We start from the raw sequence: 16,582 nt of genomic DNA on the forward strand, positions 1-16,582 counted from the left end.
GAGCAGGGGGTAGTGCCTAGTTTTGGGGGAGGGGGAGGCTCAGGAGGCGGGCTCATGGAGCTTGAACTGGCAGGCAGGCAGCTGGCCCTGGGTGGAGCAGGGCTGGGCAGCTCGGGCTGGTGGATGGGTGGGTGGCTGGCCCCAGCAGCGCAAGGCTCACTTGGCTTGGGTTAGTGGGTGGGCAGCTGGCCCCGGCAGCACGGGTTTCATGTGGCTCGGGCTAGTGAACGGATGGCAAACCTCAGCAGCGCAGGGAGGGCTTGGGCAGCTCAGGCAGCTGGCCCATGGCTCAGGTAGGTGGCTGGCCCCAGCAGCTTGCGGGCAGGCGGCTGGCCCTGGTGGCACAGGGCTTAGTCGGCTTGGGCAGGTGGCTCTGGCAGCTCAGGGCTCAGGCAACTGGTGCAGGCAGCTCTGGCGGCTGGCATGGAGCTCAGGCAGTTGGCCAGCTGGGGCTGCACCAGGCACCCACAAGGGGCCAAGGAAAACTATTTGTGCTTATTTTTAATTTTAAATAACATTTTTATATCAAGTTTTTGTGCTTATTTTAAATTACTAATTAATTTTTTGTTAAAGGGGGTTAAATGGTGATAAAGTAGTGAGGGAAAGCGTGAGGGTTTCTCAAAAATCAAAAGTTGGGGGGGCGCGATGCCAGAAAGTTTGGAAACCAGTGAACTAGACCAAACCTCTACTAGAAAGCAACAGATTTCATGCTTAGCATAGTTCAGCCAGGGGAAGAAAAATAGTCTTAAAATTATAAAGTCTTTTAAGCTGTACTCAGTCCTTGTGTCCTTAACCTGGTGGCTGGATGAATATTTCCTTTCCCTCAACTCCTTCAGGGCTTCTCCCTCAGCATCCTCTTTACGTATTTGCTTCAAGGAGTTTTAGTTAAACCCATATCTGCCTACTCAGCTGTTGTAATATTTCATTTTTATTTTTGTTTTTGTTTTTTTATTTCCACACAGGGCTTCTGCACACGTTGCTTTAGTCCACATCAGAGGAGTGTACATTTTTAGTCCACACTACCATCTCTGCTGGCACAAACTACAAGATCCATAGTGGGCAGTAACCTACTCTCATTTCAAAAACTACTACACTATCACATAAGGAACTGCTAGCATGCACCTCCAGGGGCAACCCAGGCCAGTCAATGTTCAACATGCCAGTTAATGTTTAACTTGCACCCTAGAATTTATACACACACAAGAGACACTAACGGACCATGTAGACAAGCTCAAAAGTGGGAAAATTAAGAATTTCTTGGTGAAGCCATTTTGGAAGGATTCTGAGACCATAAACAAGTTTCTAAATAGTGTTTTAATTATTTCTAAAATAAGCACCCGCACTATTTGAAAAGCACCATAATACTAAAACGTCTTTCCCTCAGTTTACACCAAACTTCTCAAGAAAAATTTCACCCTGGGAAAAGATGCAACAGGCATAATTTCAAGAAGTTTCTTACAGTCTAAGTTGAGTTAGAGCAGTGATGGCCTGGCAGACAGTTTCTTGACATGACGTGTCCACAGCAGGGCCTCCCCTCACCACTCCCAGCAGCCACAGTTGGCCATTTCCAGACAATGAAAGCTGTAGTGAAGCAATACAGGCCACAGGGACATGCTGGCAGCTGCTTCCCGCAGCACCCCTTGGCCAGGAATAGTGATCAATGAGAGCTCCGAGGGGCCATGTCTGCAGATGGTCAACATGAACTGTCTCCCAGCCCACCAATGGATTACCTTGGTGGGTTTCATATGGCCTGTGGACCACAGGTTGCCCTCCATTATCTAGGGGGATGAAAGCCCATCTGTTAACAGGCAAGTAGCTACGATCCTAGCTACATAGCGTGTGACAGGTTTCTGTTGATAAGTTTAATTTCTAGAGATGAACGCAAACAGAGGTGATTTGAATTTTGTAAAACCACACTGATCAAATTACTTTATCCAGTCTCACCCCATCTTCTCTCTCTGTTTCTCTCTCACACACACATATTTTGGAGTAGAGACCAAGGTGCAGACAAGAAACTATTATAAGTTATAGCACACATATTGTACCTTTGTGGCCCAAAAGCAGAGCAGTGTCACCCTTGTGACCATTACACAGAATAAGGAAATTCCAGAAAGGTTCATTTGTTCTTTGTCCGTTTGTTTTTAAAAAGGGATGGCTTGTTTACATTGCTCTTGTTTTGGCCCATCTCTAATTTTCATCCTCCTCTACCAATGCTCTAATATATCTATTTGATGCCTGTTACATAATCAGCAAATGCCAAAACAACCAGAAAGTCTCCAAAAAAGAGTTTTTTGCACTGAGCTTCCACTAATTACTAGTCTTACAAAGCCAGCAGGCAGTCTTTATACACCCTATGGGTAAAGGAGACTTTGATAAAGAAATACCATTTCTGGATAAGAAAAGTGTTGGAGTATAAGTTCATTTTTATTTCACTTTTCAGGATGATATAGGGGAAAGAGAATTTCAAGCCTCATTAATGCAAAAAAATCTCATTTTTATTTAAAAAATGTAAGCATCTTCTATGGAAATGCTCAAATCTGCATGTTACAAGAGTGCTGCCACAGCATTTTTGGCTATTACTCAAGAACACTGTAGCAATTAAAAGAGTGATAAGGAAAGAATTCTCATTTTTCATCTGAAATGCCCATCTGTATTAATATCAGAAAAAAAGGCGGGGGGGAGGGAACGAAACAACAGCCACTGGCCTGTCCTTTAACCTTTCTAACAGGGCTAGTGGCAGCAATGAAGCTTAATCAATGCAATGGAAGTGACATTTTGCAGTCAAATCAAATTAAATGGAAATGAAAAGAAAATCTGAGGTCCAACCTAAAGGCTGTTCCCTCTTGCCACTGAGGTCATTGCCATAGCAACTAAACACTACAAATGTGTAGAGTAAATCCTTAACAAATCTGTAGAAAGCATGTCCAATTGAATATGATGCCTTCTGTCACTGTACTTTGTAGCATTCAAAAGAAAAAAAAAACAAACATCTTACACTGAAAGTAACAAAAAAGAAGTTCAGTCAGAAACTATGCAGTACAACATGGTTAATCTTTCCAGGACATAGAAATATTTGCAGTAATTGGGCCAGCTAAATGAGAATGAAGGGATAGTTAAAGAAGGAAACAATGGTAAGTGGCTTAGAGCATGGAAAGTTATATTTACCTGTCTCGTTTCAGCCTGAGAACTGGTTACTTCTGAAGCTTCTTTGGATCTTTGTGAAAGCATTTAACATACTCAGGAACAATTCATGCTGCAGATTGCCCATGGCCAGCATTCCTCTTAGCTTCAAAGTTATTTCCCCTCAACACTCCTATGATAGACTACTCCACCATAATTTATGAAAATAGGCTTATATGAATATAAATATGCATAACTTGGAGATGCTTTGGACAAAATACGATATGTAACCTTCAATTTTCATGTTATAATCTGCTGGGTCTGTATATTCTAATTTGGTGCATGTATCATTCTTCTGTGTGAGGTTACAAATATTAAATGTCTATGTCTCTTTACAGTTTTAAGTGTGCTCTGGAACCCTAATGACTGGGTGATCTACTTAATGACTTGTAAACAGCCCCATTTTTGTCCTGTAAATTTAGAAGGGCATTGTTAGTAAAAAGACAGGGGACCACAGGACCTGGTACTGAAAGCCATTTTGATCCAGTGTTTTCTCCATGGGAATGGAGGTGGGGATGTTTATTGAAAAAAGATTTCCTGCCCTATGGGAAAATCTATTTAAACAATGGGAAGCTACCAGATCTTTGTCTTCAGTCTGTTTGGGAACTGCTTGACACATCCTAAGAGGAAACAAAGAAAACACAGAAGTATGAAGGCCTGTTGACCCAAATCAGAGAAAAAGAACTGCTCTGGTTTGAAGAGTTTACCTGACACAAGAATAGCTCTTTAGGGTAAGAATATGAAACACATTTCTTAAGGAAGTTAGAATTAGGTATATGTTTTCTTTTCATTTAAATGTAATAAATTACTTTAATCTGTCTAGTTTTCACTCAAACACTTAAATCCTAATGTTTATATTTAATGAAATTCTTTTCTTTATGATCAAGCCCAATGCAAATAATTATTACCCGGCGACCACTACTGCGCATGATCTCCCTTTCATTGATAAAGAGGGCTTACCTGATCAGCACTCTCAGTGCAAAAGATTTTCAAAAAGAGAGGCAGATTTATCTGGGGTTTTGAGGGGGGGGTTGGTCCCCTGAGTATTGTGCCCTAAAACTGGATTTCCCCAGAGCTGAAGTGAGTCAGTGTCTGCACTGCTCTGTGGAGATGTGGGTAATGCCAACTCTGCCTTGTCTGGTGGAGACGAGGGGATCTGGCCCAGCAGCACAGGGTGGTGAGGAGCCATAGAGAGCAAGAAGGTGGGTGTCACTGGCATTATCAGCACATCGGGGAACATCCCAAGGGTCTTCTGTGATCACACCCCGTCACAACCGCCTAGTTTTTTGGGGGTAGGAGGATGGTGCAAAGAACAACATATTTTAGGGCTCATGACAATGAAGGACTGATAGCTCTGGCTAAAAGTCAGCAATGACACAGACAGAGATTACATGAGCTTTCTACCTATCTGCACACAGCTTCACCAATGCTACCTCAGGCTTTAATGCCCTCCCACCACTACCCTGTTATATTGGCACTGGGCAGCCTCATCTGCAGAGTATGTCAATCAAGTTGAAATGTGTAGCTCATTGAATGGAGGTGAAACAGTTACAGGAGAAGCAAAAATACCCATGGAAAACTAGACTAAGATTGCTAAATTCGTTTCTAACCCAAGTGCTATCAAAAACCAAGTCTCTGAAGGGGAAAAAATACATTTTAATCCCTTTTGCCGTGTCTCCAAATCATGTGCATGCTCCTCCCTTATATAATCACTACTCACACTTTCACCACCTTCTGACACCCAAATGACCCTTGTTTCCGCCCCCACCCAAATGCGTCTGCACATCTGTATACAGAATTAAAAATAACTACAAACTCCTACCAACACTCACAAAGTATTTCACCCTCCAATTTAAAAACATCTACCAATGAAGGACAATTTAAGAACCAAATCCAAATATTGGTTGAACCTCTCTAATCTGGAACTCTCTCATACGGCAACATCTGTAAGCTGCAATGATTTTAGTTAGCTGGATGACCACTTATCATAGGTGTATCCAAATTTGCCATGGTGCCATAAAGTTTGTTTACAGCTAGTAGTCCTGGGTCTCAGCATTCTGTACGGTTATTTAGCTGTAATTTATCCCTAAATGTTTTCTAAGAGCCCAGTAAGCAATGGAAGTGTTGGTAATGCTGCTAGACAATACTGACTTCCTGTGGTATGGAAAATTCTCTTGTCCAGAACCAGTCAGTTCCTGAGGGTGACAGATTAGAGATTCAACCTGTATAACACTCATTCTCCTGGGTAACTGTTTAATCCTAATCCCTATCTGTACATCACTGGCAAAGAAGAGGTACCAAAAGAGCTTGGGGAGAATAGTTTTGTGTATGAAGAGGGAGGCTTAACATAGCGAGTTCTGACCTGTCTTAAACTTGTCATTTAGCTAAGATAGCAACCATTATCCTCACCTTGGACAAACTGGAATTTTGAGTCTGTTGTGGTGATGCAGTCACTGTGCATTATGGAAGAACTCAGGAGCTTACATGCCCTTGGCCAATAGAGTTTGGGTATATTGCAAATTGATGCGAGGTGGCATTTTCTACTCAAATACATATAGCCAAGGGTCATCAGGCACCTTCTTGCAGGAACAACAATTCACACTAATGAACTAATTTTGGTGGAGGGGGAAACTTACTTCCTAAATGTTGGAACAACTGACCACTCTGCTACCACAAACCAGAAAATATTCTTTTTCTTCTACAATCTTTTGCTGCAGTTTCATGTTTTCCAGATAGTGTTTATACACAGTCATGTACAGAGTATCTTCAGATAAGGCCATTTAGTTGGAAGCTGTGTGTGACACTTTCTGTACTTGTCTGAACATTTATGCACAGAGAAGCACACACAACTGAACACTGATCTGCAAACCAAGATGTCTAAGTATGCATATGCAAAGAAGAGTATACAGCGGAACCCCGAATATCTGAAAGTAAGGTGTTTACATGGACTTTATTTGGCTAAGCAAGCTACTGTCAAGGTAAAAAAGTCTTCACATTAAGGCTATGTCTACACTAGAGTGATCTGTCAATAAACATTTCTCCTGGAAGATATAATCCAACAAAACTTCTGTCAACAGATCGCAGCCAGACTGTCAAGCGGATTTCAAGAGCGATCCACTCTTTCAGAGAGCTGCCAGACTGCCCGGCCGCACTCTCAGCAGAATGGCCTCTCAGAAGCATAAAAGACAGGACTTCCTGGTGTCCTGAAAGCCCTGTCTGTTGAGAGAGGGCTCCCCAGAACATCCAGACCAGCTTCCTGTCAGCCATTCTAACTCATGGAGGAGTGACAGAATGCTATTGACCAAAGTGCCATGTTCCGTGAATTTACTGTCCACAGAATGCTTTGCGAATGTGGATGCTCCCCAAGTTTTGACAAAATGCCAGCGTTGTCAATAAAACTCTCTAGTGTAGACATAGCCTAATAGGTGAATATTGGTAGACAAACCTAACTTTTGATCATAGTGAGGATGCAAGATGTTGGCTTGTCCCCAATGCCTAAAGTACCCACTACCACACCCCAAGTCTCTTCCTAGTAACAATTTTATTTCTCAAACATAGGAACTGTTCTTTAGTTCAGAGGTGCACAAAGTGGGGGGGGACCCCCATGGGAGGGGCATGAAATGTTGCCAGGGTGGCACAGCACAATTGACTGTTGGATCTCAGGCTCATCCATCTCATTAAAAATGTTGAAATATGTTACTCTTTGTGTGTGTGCATTCACATTTATATACCAATTAATAAAGTTCTGACATTCTACACACTGTTCTCACATGTGACAAAGCTTTCTCTCTTTTTTTTTTTCCATATGAACAAAACCAAAATTTCTATCACTTTGGATTACATTAGGCAGGTGGGGGGCGGGGCCTCTGCTAAGTGCAGGGATGAAAAGTGGATCCCAACAAAAAAAGTTGGCTTGCACCCTGCTTTAGTCCACCCTAGGCAACAGCGCCCCATGGAATTTTTTCTTCTCGGAGTCTGAGTCCCACCTGCAGAGTCTTCTGTGTCCTTTTAACTGAGCATCCCCTTTCAGGGTTTTCTCCTAGGAAAGCTTCTGCATTATCCCACCTCCCACCTGCACCTTCTTTACTGACAGCCTCTTTATAGTCCCTGGGGTTGCTCTGCCCTCCTAACTGGCCAAACTAGCAGCACCTGTTCCAGCACATAGGAGCTGAATCTACTTCCTTTAAAAGGGCCAACCACCTTGTAACTGAGGGTATGAATATTAGACTTTTAGTACAAACAACCTTGTACAGTAATATTTACACCTTATGGCCTGTTTCACATACTCTTTCTTTAACCCTCTAAATGCTACAATGTGCTCTATCTCCTGCTCGGCGTTAATTTGGCTGGTAGTCTGCAAAAAATATCAGTGTTGCAAGAGTTAAAGGGCCAATTCATTATAAAATATGCCTGAGCTTTCACTCGAGTCCACAAAGGGCCATGGAAAATTGATTTTTCATGACTTCTGTCATGGCCTCTCACAAGCCTCCATGGTGCTATAGCCAAACATATATTTTATTGAATCAGGTCCTATTTGAGCAGCAATCAGTAAATTAACTTATGGAGAATGGAGCTGCATAGCTGCTGGGATGAGGCTCAGGGGCTACTGCTGCATTTTAGGAGATGGAGATGTTATTCTACTCTCCAGGCAAGCAGATTGTCTCCTGATCTTTTGAACAGCAACCTCGTGTACTAATTTGTAAGTGAACACTTAATTTCAGGTCATCATAAACTGCAATTCTGAGCAGTCAAACAGAAAGTGTCAGTGAAATGCAACTGGGATGAGATTAAGTAAGACTAAGACACCAGCATCCCAACTGCAGACTCTATCAACAACTAATCCAATATTTAATTTATAGGTCTTTTATGTTTGTTCTGGGTTAAAGGAGATAAGACATGGGTTTAGCCAGGAGGCTCTGCTGTAGGGTGGATCCGGGAATAGCATAGATGAAGAAATACAAAATACACTAAACATAGAAATCAAACACTGGAAAATAAAACTAAATAAATAATAAATAATTATCTAGCACATCTAACATATGAGAGTCACAATTCCAAATGAAAATTGGGAATTTATTCTCATTTTCTTATTTCTACTGGCAGCTCCTTATTCAAACACCTATCGAACGTAACAATGATAGCCCTTCAATAGTACCTTTTATTATTATTACAAAGCATCCAACAGATCTTAATAAAGAATTATCTCTCTACTATAGAGTTTAATAGGATGAGACAATAACCTATATAACTTCACCTTTAAGATTAACAATACTATTTTTAGGTCATGAGCTTTTGTGGTCTCATTACCTAATAAATAAAATTGTTAGTCTTTAAGGTGCTACAGGACTGCTTGCTTTTTATGAAGCTATAGACTAACATGGCTACCCCTCTGAAATAAACTTTAGAGTGCTTTTTGCAGAATCCTATTAAATGACTATTGGCTTTATCTCAACAAATATACAGAAGTTTCCAAAAGGCAAAAAGTACAAGGACAGTATGACGGACAAACAGCAAAGGACACACTGAGTACTTATCTTTGAATATTTCTCCAATACAGCAAGTCAGGAGAGCTATTTCCTGTAATTGTCTATTTTCAGATTTAACTATTGTTTTTAATAAGCAAGTGTAATTTATATAACATGTAAATATATAGATGCCAAAGTCCACCTAATCACTTATGGACATACACCGAAGACACTGAAAATAACAGAACTAAATTGGTTGCTCAAATGTAAGCATTGGCAGAAATACTTTGATGGACCAAGGCCCTGTTTCTCTTATCTTTACAGGAAAAGTACCATGCTGTATATTATTTCTTTACAAATAACTTACATTTGCATCAGAAATTAGGTGTAATGTGATAAATGTCAGTTGCACACATTTTCATACCCTAACAGAAATTGTCAAACATAGTACACCAGTGATCCAGTTAACCTGACATCCTATCTCTGACAATTACCAAAAACAGATGCTTCAGTGAAAGGTGCAAAGAATTCCATGAAGGACAGTTATGACATAAGCCCATTCAAGGGCATTTATTCATTTTCCACATCAGTGAGTATGTTCTGATTTCTTATAATTTTATCCTAATTACTCACATAAATGTTTAATTTTTAAAACATTCTGTTAAGCTTTAGAACTTAATTTAATCTTCTGCCAGAGAGTTCCAAAGGTTAATTACATATTGTACAATACTTTTTTATCCATTTTACATTTTTTTCTTTTTCATTTTCATTGAATAATTCTTTGTTCATGGTTCTGAGAAAATGTAAATGAGTCCTTGTTAACATACCTTACTTTATATACCTTGACCATATCTCCTTTAATTCACCTCTTCTCTCATAACAGAGATGGTCAAAAAAAATGTCTGAGAATATTTTTCCATCAGAAATTACCTTTTCGCCAAAACCAGAACTTCCAATGGAAAAGTGTCGACTCTGATGACATTTTGTTTTAAACATTTTGGGAAGGAGAAGTGTTCTGATAAGGTCAAAACATTCAAATTTCAACATTTCTGGAATGTATTAATGTCTTGATTGGTTGTTTTGAATCTGTTTTATTTTGAAATGTCTTATTATGTTTTAAAAGGTCAAAATTAAAACAAAGCATTTTGATATTATTTAACAGAAATGAGCTGACTGACCCAAAACAAAGATACCGTTTTGTGGGAAATTTTGAAATTTTCTGCTTGCATTCAAATTTGTAAATTCCTGTTCAAACAGAGCTGTACTAAATAATGTGAGCATTTCCAATTTCTGTTCATACTAGAGTCTTTCTAAAACTCATTTTTGTCATCCGTGTGTGTGGGTCCCTTCTATTCATCATATAGTTTTCTTAATTATTATTCTAAATATTCCAAGTGGGGCAAGCCTTTAATTTATGTAATGGCATCAAATTTTCACCAGTTTTTACATTAATGCAAACATGTTTTAATATTTAAACACCGTAAAATAAATCAAAATCAAATATGTACTTCAGGAATCATTACCAAAGAACATAAAAAAATTAACTGATAACAACACACCCATACAATACTTAGAAGTAATAGATTAAAAGGTCAAATTTAGGCTGCATCATTAGAAAGCAGTGAAAGTTAAAAATGAAAAATATTAGATTCTGGAACAAGTGTTTCTCAGGAAGTGGTAAAAACTTCACTGACAGGGACATTTAACTTTAGGAAGAAAAGTCTGAAAAATGTACTGCAGTTCACAGTTCTGTATTGAGAAGAGAATAAAGCAGATGACTTCTTAAGTTACTTTCACCTTTAATTTCTAACTGTCCAAAGTCATTACTATTTCAAAAGCAATTAGACTTTTTTTTTCTTTTTTTTTCATTTTCTTTTTTGTGTCCAACCTGAGACACCTTAAAGGGGCTAGATTTTCAGAAAGCACTTAACACCAAGCCTCTGAAAAATCAGGCTCTGTTAAGGTGTCTCAAGTTGGGCACCCAGAATCAAAGGTACTCAGAGTTCACATGAACTTTTGAAAATTATGATCTCTTACTTCACATGGGTAAATAGTCATGTGTATGAAGTCAGGTGGTGTTACACATGACTAATGGCTGCCTCATGTGAATAAAGAACTTAAAATCAAAATTCTCTAACTTTCCTGTCCTAAAAAACAGCCACAATGCATTGAAACATGGCTCTGGGAACTGCTCTCCAACTATTGTAACTGAATGGCAAGTTAAATTTTTAAAATAAAAAGCTTCAAGAAATGCCTTTATCCTCCTTATTTTAGGGAGAACAGAAGATACATAATCCTGTTTCTCTTTCTGAGGACATCACTTTCATAAAGTCAGTGATGAAGCTTATGAATGAAACTACCCAGAACTGTATCTTAGCTGTTTAGTGTACACTACACACAGTTTAATTAAGCCATCAAAAAAATGAAGGAAAATAGGATACAAAAGGAGAGGGAAATGTTTTCGGTAAATTAAAGCAGTCTTAATAAGTAACAACATGACATCAGTCATTAAGAAACAAGAACACTAAATAATGCATTCAGAACCTATAGATCTAAACCAGAAGATAACAAAGCCTCATAAATCTGTTTGTTCATTAAGTAAAAAAAAAGAAAAACAGAAAAAACCCCAAACACTAGATTTTGTGTTGCTATCATGTCAGCTGGCACCAAACTCTACACAATTTAGTGCAACTACAAAGTGAAACCCGTAGTCTACAATGGCAGGGTTTTTGATCACGCTAATTAACAGCCATTTTGTTTAAAATAAACAGATACGACTCTAATTGCCTTTTTTACATAAGAAAGGGAAGATCTTAAAAGTGAAAGCATGCAAAAGGAAAAATCAGACAGACGCCTTTCAAACTGATATGCAAACTGCACGTGAAACACCCACAAATGAAGTTCAAGACACTCTCTAGGCTGACAGAGGGAAAGTGCAAAGCAAGGGAACAAACGGCTTCTAAAGGTGAATAGGCAGAGCCACATTTTCCTTTCCAGTATGGGACAATGAGACACAGTTCTACTTTCTATCCTCTTTATTTTCTTCAATCTTTTTGTTTTATGAGCACCATTGCCAAGTAGTTAAACATTTTGCAGGACCTAACTTGCAATAATATCATTTCATTCTGTCAACTCCATGTGTCTCATAAATGGGCCTGGTTCATATTTTGCAAGAAGTGAAGTGATTTAGAAGGAAGCAGTCTAACCTCCCCACGCGTTTATTTAACTGATGTCCATGAAAGGACGAAAGAGTGCCGCATTGGTGAAATTCATAACAGATGTAATACTGATTTAAAAGCCGAATAAATCCAAACACACTGTTTCAAAAATAAAGTTGTGAACCAGCTTCCTGGCCAACTTCAAAACAGACAATGACATTTAATCTAAAATGAAACCTGGAGCTGCTGTTGAAGAAAGTGTTTTCTTCTCTGCACCCAGATTGTGCAACTTTGCTTCTGGTCCCTTTTCCCACAGGCAAAGCTGCATTTCAGTAATGGGCAACATGATCCCTATATATACCATAATCCTTCAATGAGCTCCACACAGAACCATGCACCTACACAAAGCTCATCAGAGAATGGGGGCTACCGCATGTACTGTACTTTCTGTGTCACTGTCCAAAAAAGATTCCAGGCTGCTTCAAAGGAACGTTTGAAATTTAAGTAACATCTCAGAGGAACTCCCTTAAAAAAAAAATGAGTAGAGCTGGTAGGGAAATGGTTGCTTGTTTTTACCATCTGAAAATTTTGTCTTTTCCCTCAAAAAATTTGAAAACTGAAAGATTCCAGCTGGAAATCAAAAAAATTTTTTTGGAAATGTCACTACGGTATCACATGGGAACTGTAGTTCAAGCTCCTCATACCCCCATCCTCTTCTAAAGGATACCGCAGCACATTTACTTAGCAATCTGGTCTAAGGAGGGCACTCCCTGGATACACTGGCCAACAAAGAACATTGTGTGACAGTTCAAGGTCAAAATCTTTATCTTCAGGCTACTCAATGGCCTGGCTTGAGGATACCTGGAAGATCCCTTGAAGTTCTGAAATGAAGACCAGGGCTAACAGCTACATTCCTCAGGCCGAATGGTATTTTTTATCACAAACACAAAGCTTGCTTGTGTAGAAGATGGAAATTTCTCAGTGGTTGGTTTTAGGCACTGGAACAAACTCCTCCAGAAACTAAAACCATCACAAATCACATCACCTTAACTTTAAGTACAAGGCACACTTTTTCAAACCTGCCTTCTCCAACATGTACTCAACATAAACCTTAAAAGAAAAAAAGGGCATTCATTACACTATATACTACCCTATACACTACACACTATACACTACTATCCTTATCAGGCATGCTGCTCACTGAGGAACAGGAGGTCATGAAAAACCTAAACTGGAAAATTGCAGGAGGCATGACAGCAGCATTTCCAAATTGAAGGGTTTTTTTTTAATTTTCAGCAGAAAAGTTTCAGTTCTAGGGATTTCTGAACGAAAAGTTGAAGATTTGAGGGAAGAAAAAAATCTCCAAAACCCTATTTTTGTCAAAAACAGTTTCAACAGAAAAATCTCCACAAGTAGGAATGGAGATTAAGTTAGAGAATAACTTCAACACAAAAGCAGTTTCCATGGCCTGTGAACATTTTGTTACTATAACTATGAACACCAAGTTCATTTCTTCTGAAAATGTGCAACCATATATATTTTAAGGCAATTTTATTACTAGTCAAACAGTTCAAGATACTGCACGAGTGGTTGGGGACCCGATACTGTGTATCTTGAGTTTTCAGTACACTTGCTCTTACAGACTAAAGCTTGTCTAATTTAATTTAGAAAGGGCCATGTTATTTTTGCAATCCTAAATGACTGCAGAATCATAAAGCAGCAATAGTTTTTTGTTTGTTTGTTTGTTTGTTTTTTTGCCTGAATGTGAGACACTGAAAGGTTCAGCAGTATTACGAGAAGCACAAGCCAGGTTGCCAGAAATGTGTCAGAAAGAATTACATATGAAAGTCATAAAAAGGAATACAGGATAGACAATGCAAGGAATATCATCATCAGTACAATAGAGGACAATGAATGTTATGCATTAAGGTGGTAAATACTCACACCACGCCTTTAAAGCCAGACCATTATTAACATATGGAATACTTTTTTTTGCTAAATCTTGATAGTGAATGCTTTTAGTAATCCTGCTCGCAAGATCTGCCCTTGAAATCTGTACCAAAGCAAGTGCCAAGAGAAATCATTGGCAATTTAGACCTTGGCTCTGTTTTCCATGAAAAGAAACTCCCATAGAGCAGCAGAGTTGATGGTCACTAGGTTTCCCCTGTATCTAGCACGCAAAAATCAATCTCCTTCTAGCTACCAGATACAAATTCATTTCCTTGTGGAAAAGGGTCAAAGAGTCTGGCCTCTCTACCCATCAGTCATCCTTGGTTTAGATAATGAGTAAAATCTCTAAAAGCACCAAATAATTTCAGAGCCTATATTCTGATGATTTTTCAATTAGATTTTGGCTTCTAGTAGCTAGGTCATTTTTGAAAATAGGATTTAAGAGACTTTGAAAATTTTACACACCATTTTTTCTTACATGCACACAAAAGGATGTGATTTTGCCACAGATATCCTGATTCTTTAACAAAAAATTTAAATGAACATTCAAGTCTTACATGTCCATTCCATATTATGAAGGGCAAGTACATATTAAACTAATAGCACATGGTAGATACATGTATCTAGATTTTACTATTAGATTCCACTGTGCAGCAATAGTTCTGTGGCTTCAAACAACTTTTATGTGGCACCATAACACATTTGCCTCCAAAATCCCAAATATCTATAATCAGTAGTTCTGAAAACTGTGGGTCAGGATGCCAAAGGGAGTCACAACCCCCTTTTAATGGAGTCGCCAGGGCTGGTATTAGATTTGCTGGGACCCAAAGTCAACGCTTGAGCTCTGAAGCCCAGAGCTGAAGCCCTAGCTACCTGGAGCTGAAGCCATTGGTATTAACTTTGTTCCCTTTCCCCGGGGCAGCAGGAGTTGAGTGAACTCAGGCCACCCCTCCTCCTGGGGTGATGTAGTAATTTTGTTGTTAGAAGGTGGTTGCAGTACACTGCAGTTTGAGAACTCTGGATTTATATTAATTGTCATCAGACTTTTAAAGGGAACAACTTTTAAAAATAAACATAATACGCTGATTCCTGAAGACTACTAAGTTTAAAAAAATCAATTCCAAACCAGAATTAAAGGCAATCATAAATACCTGTGGTTTTAGGACATTTATAGAAGATAACTAGAAGGTAAGTCCTAGAATGTACTTTGAAATGTAATTCAGTATTAACTCAGAGAGGTAGCCATGTTAGCCTGTATCTTCACAAAAAAAACCAAAAAGCAGTCCTGTAGCACCTTATAGCCTAACAATATTATTTATTAGGTGACGGGCTTTTGTGAGAGAGACCTACTTCTTCAGATATGGAGAATCCTGATAACTGAGAGGGAGAGAATTTAAAGAAAATGATTAGGAAAAAAACATAAAAGAAATAAAATTGATGAATCAGATAGATAGGGTGGGGGGTGGGGGAGAAGGAGGAGAAAAAAATCCTCTGCAAGTGTCTACTAAGTTAAATGGGATGGCTGCGGTCACTGCAAAAAGTGGGGAAATTGTCCATGTAATGTGTGAGATAATTGATATCTTTACTGAGTCTGAGGTGATAGGTAACAAAGTAGAAAATACTGCGGTTTGCCCCAAGAGAATGACTAGATGATGATTGGCAGCAGGTCACTGCGGAAAGATAGGTAGAGGGCCTTAGAGTTCCATGGGAGGGGAGGACCCCAAAGTGCAGAGTAAACAAAAAGGCACTGTGGTCTGAATCAGTGCAGAGGAAGACAGATAAGAGAAAGTTAGACACCAGTCAGCAGGCTGAAGAAGAGCCAGTTCCCAAGACAGCCAGCAGGAGGCACTGTGCTGGCGAATACACAACGCCTTACACTCACATTGTAAGACAACTATGCCTATTTTTGAACTGACCACTTTCATACTGGGCTTGAATAAACGCAGTTGGGTGACACACCTACCATTGCATATGTTCAAATATTGGAATGAAACTCAATGAGCATATTGGCTAGTGTCATGAAGTAAACCTATTTTCACATAAAAGTATAGGGAAATATTAACTGAGTCATGATGACCTACCCAAGCAGTCCTGAATCACCTTAAAGGCTAACAAATATATTTATTTGGTCACGAGCTTCATGGATAAGACCCACATCTTCAAACTTTCAAGATTTTCTTGAAAATCTGAACTGGGTCTTACCCATGAAAGCTCAGTATCTAATAAATATATTGTTAATCTTTAAGGTGCTCCAGGACTGATTTTTTGTGACATTACAGACTAACACAGCTACCCCTCAGAGTACAATATGTAAATTGTTAGTATACGTAAGAGGCATATGTGGGGGAAACTTACCCATCTGTTCTATTTTGCTTACATACTGTATTAGATATTCTTTATAAGAAAATACCCAAGAAAAAAATATTGCACAAAGCCAAGAGAAGCAGAGTTAATAGTGATGCCTTCATATCTCGATAACAGCTAAGAAATATAATGCTGAGTATCAAACAGAGTGACTTGCTAAATCAGGGTACTTGACACTGTATTGGATAAGAGGGAGGCCCCTATTCTCTCCTTACTTCTAACACCCTCTGTGGGAATTGCATTCCAAACAATGTGGCCATCTTGACCTTATAGGAAGGAACCACGCAGACAAGTCACAACATAAGACAGATTCCAGTCATTCAACTCAGAGACATTTTGGTAGTGTAAATACACTAGCAGATGAGTCACTTTCCCATCAGAATTGTATTGACAGAGCTTTATACAAAGGGAAATAATATATCCAGCCCCCATTTTGATCCACAAATATGTTGATTCAGCCCATGC

The sequence above is a fragment of the Carettochelys insculpta genome, chromosome 1, assembly GCF_033958435.1.
Source record: "Carettochelys insculpta isolate YL-2023 chromosome 1, ASM3395843v1, whole genome shotgun sequence".
Taxonomy (NCBI): domain Eukaryota; kingdom Metazoa; phylum Chordata; order Testudines; family Carettochelyidae; genus Carettochelys; species Carettochelys insculpta.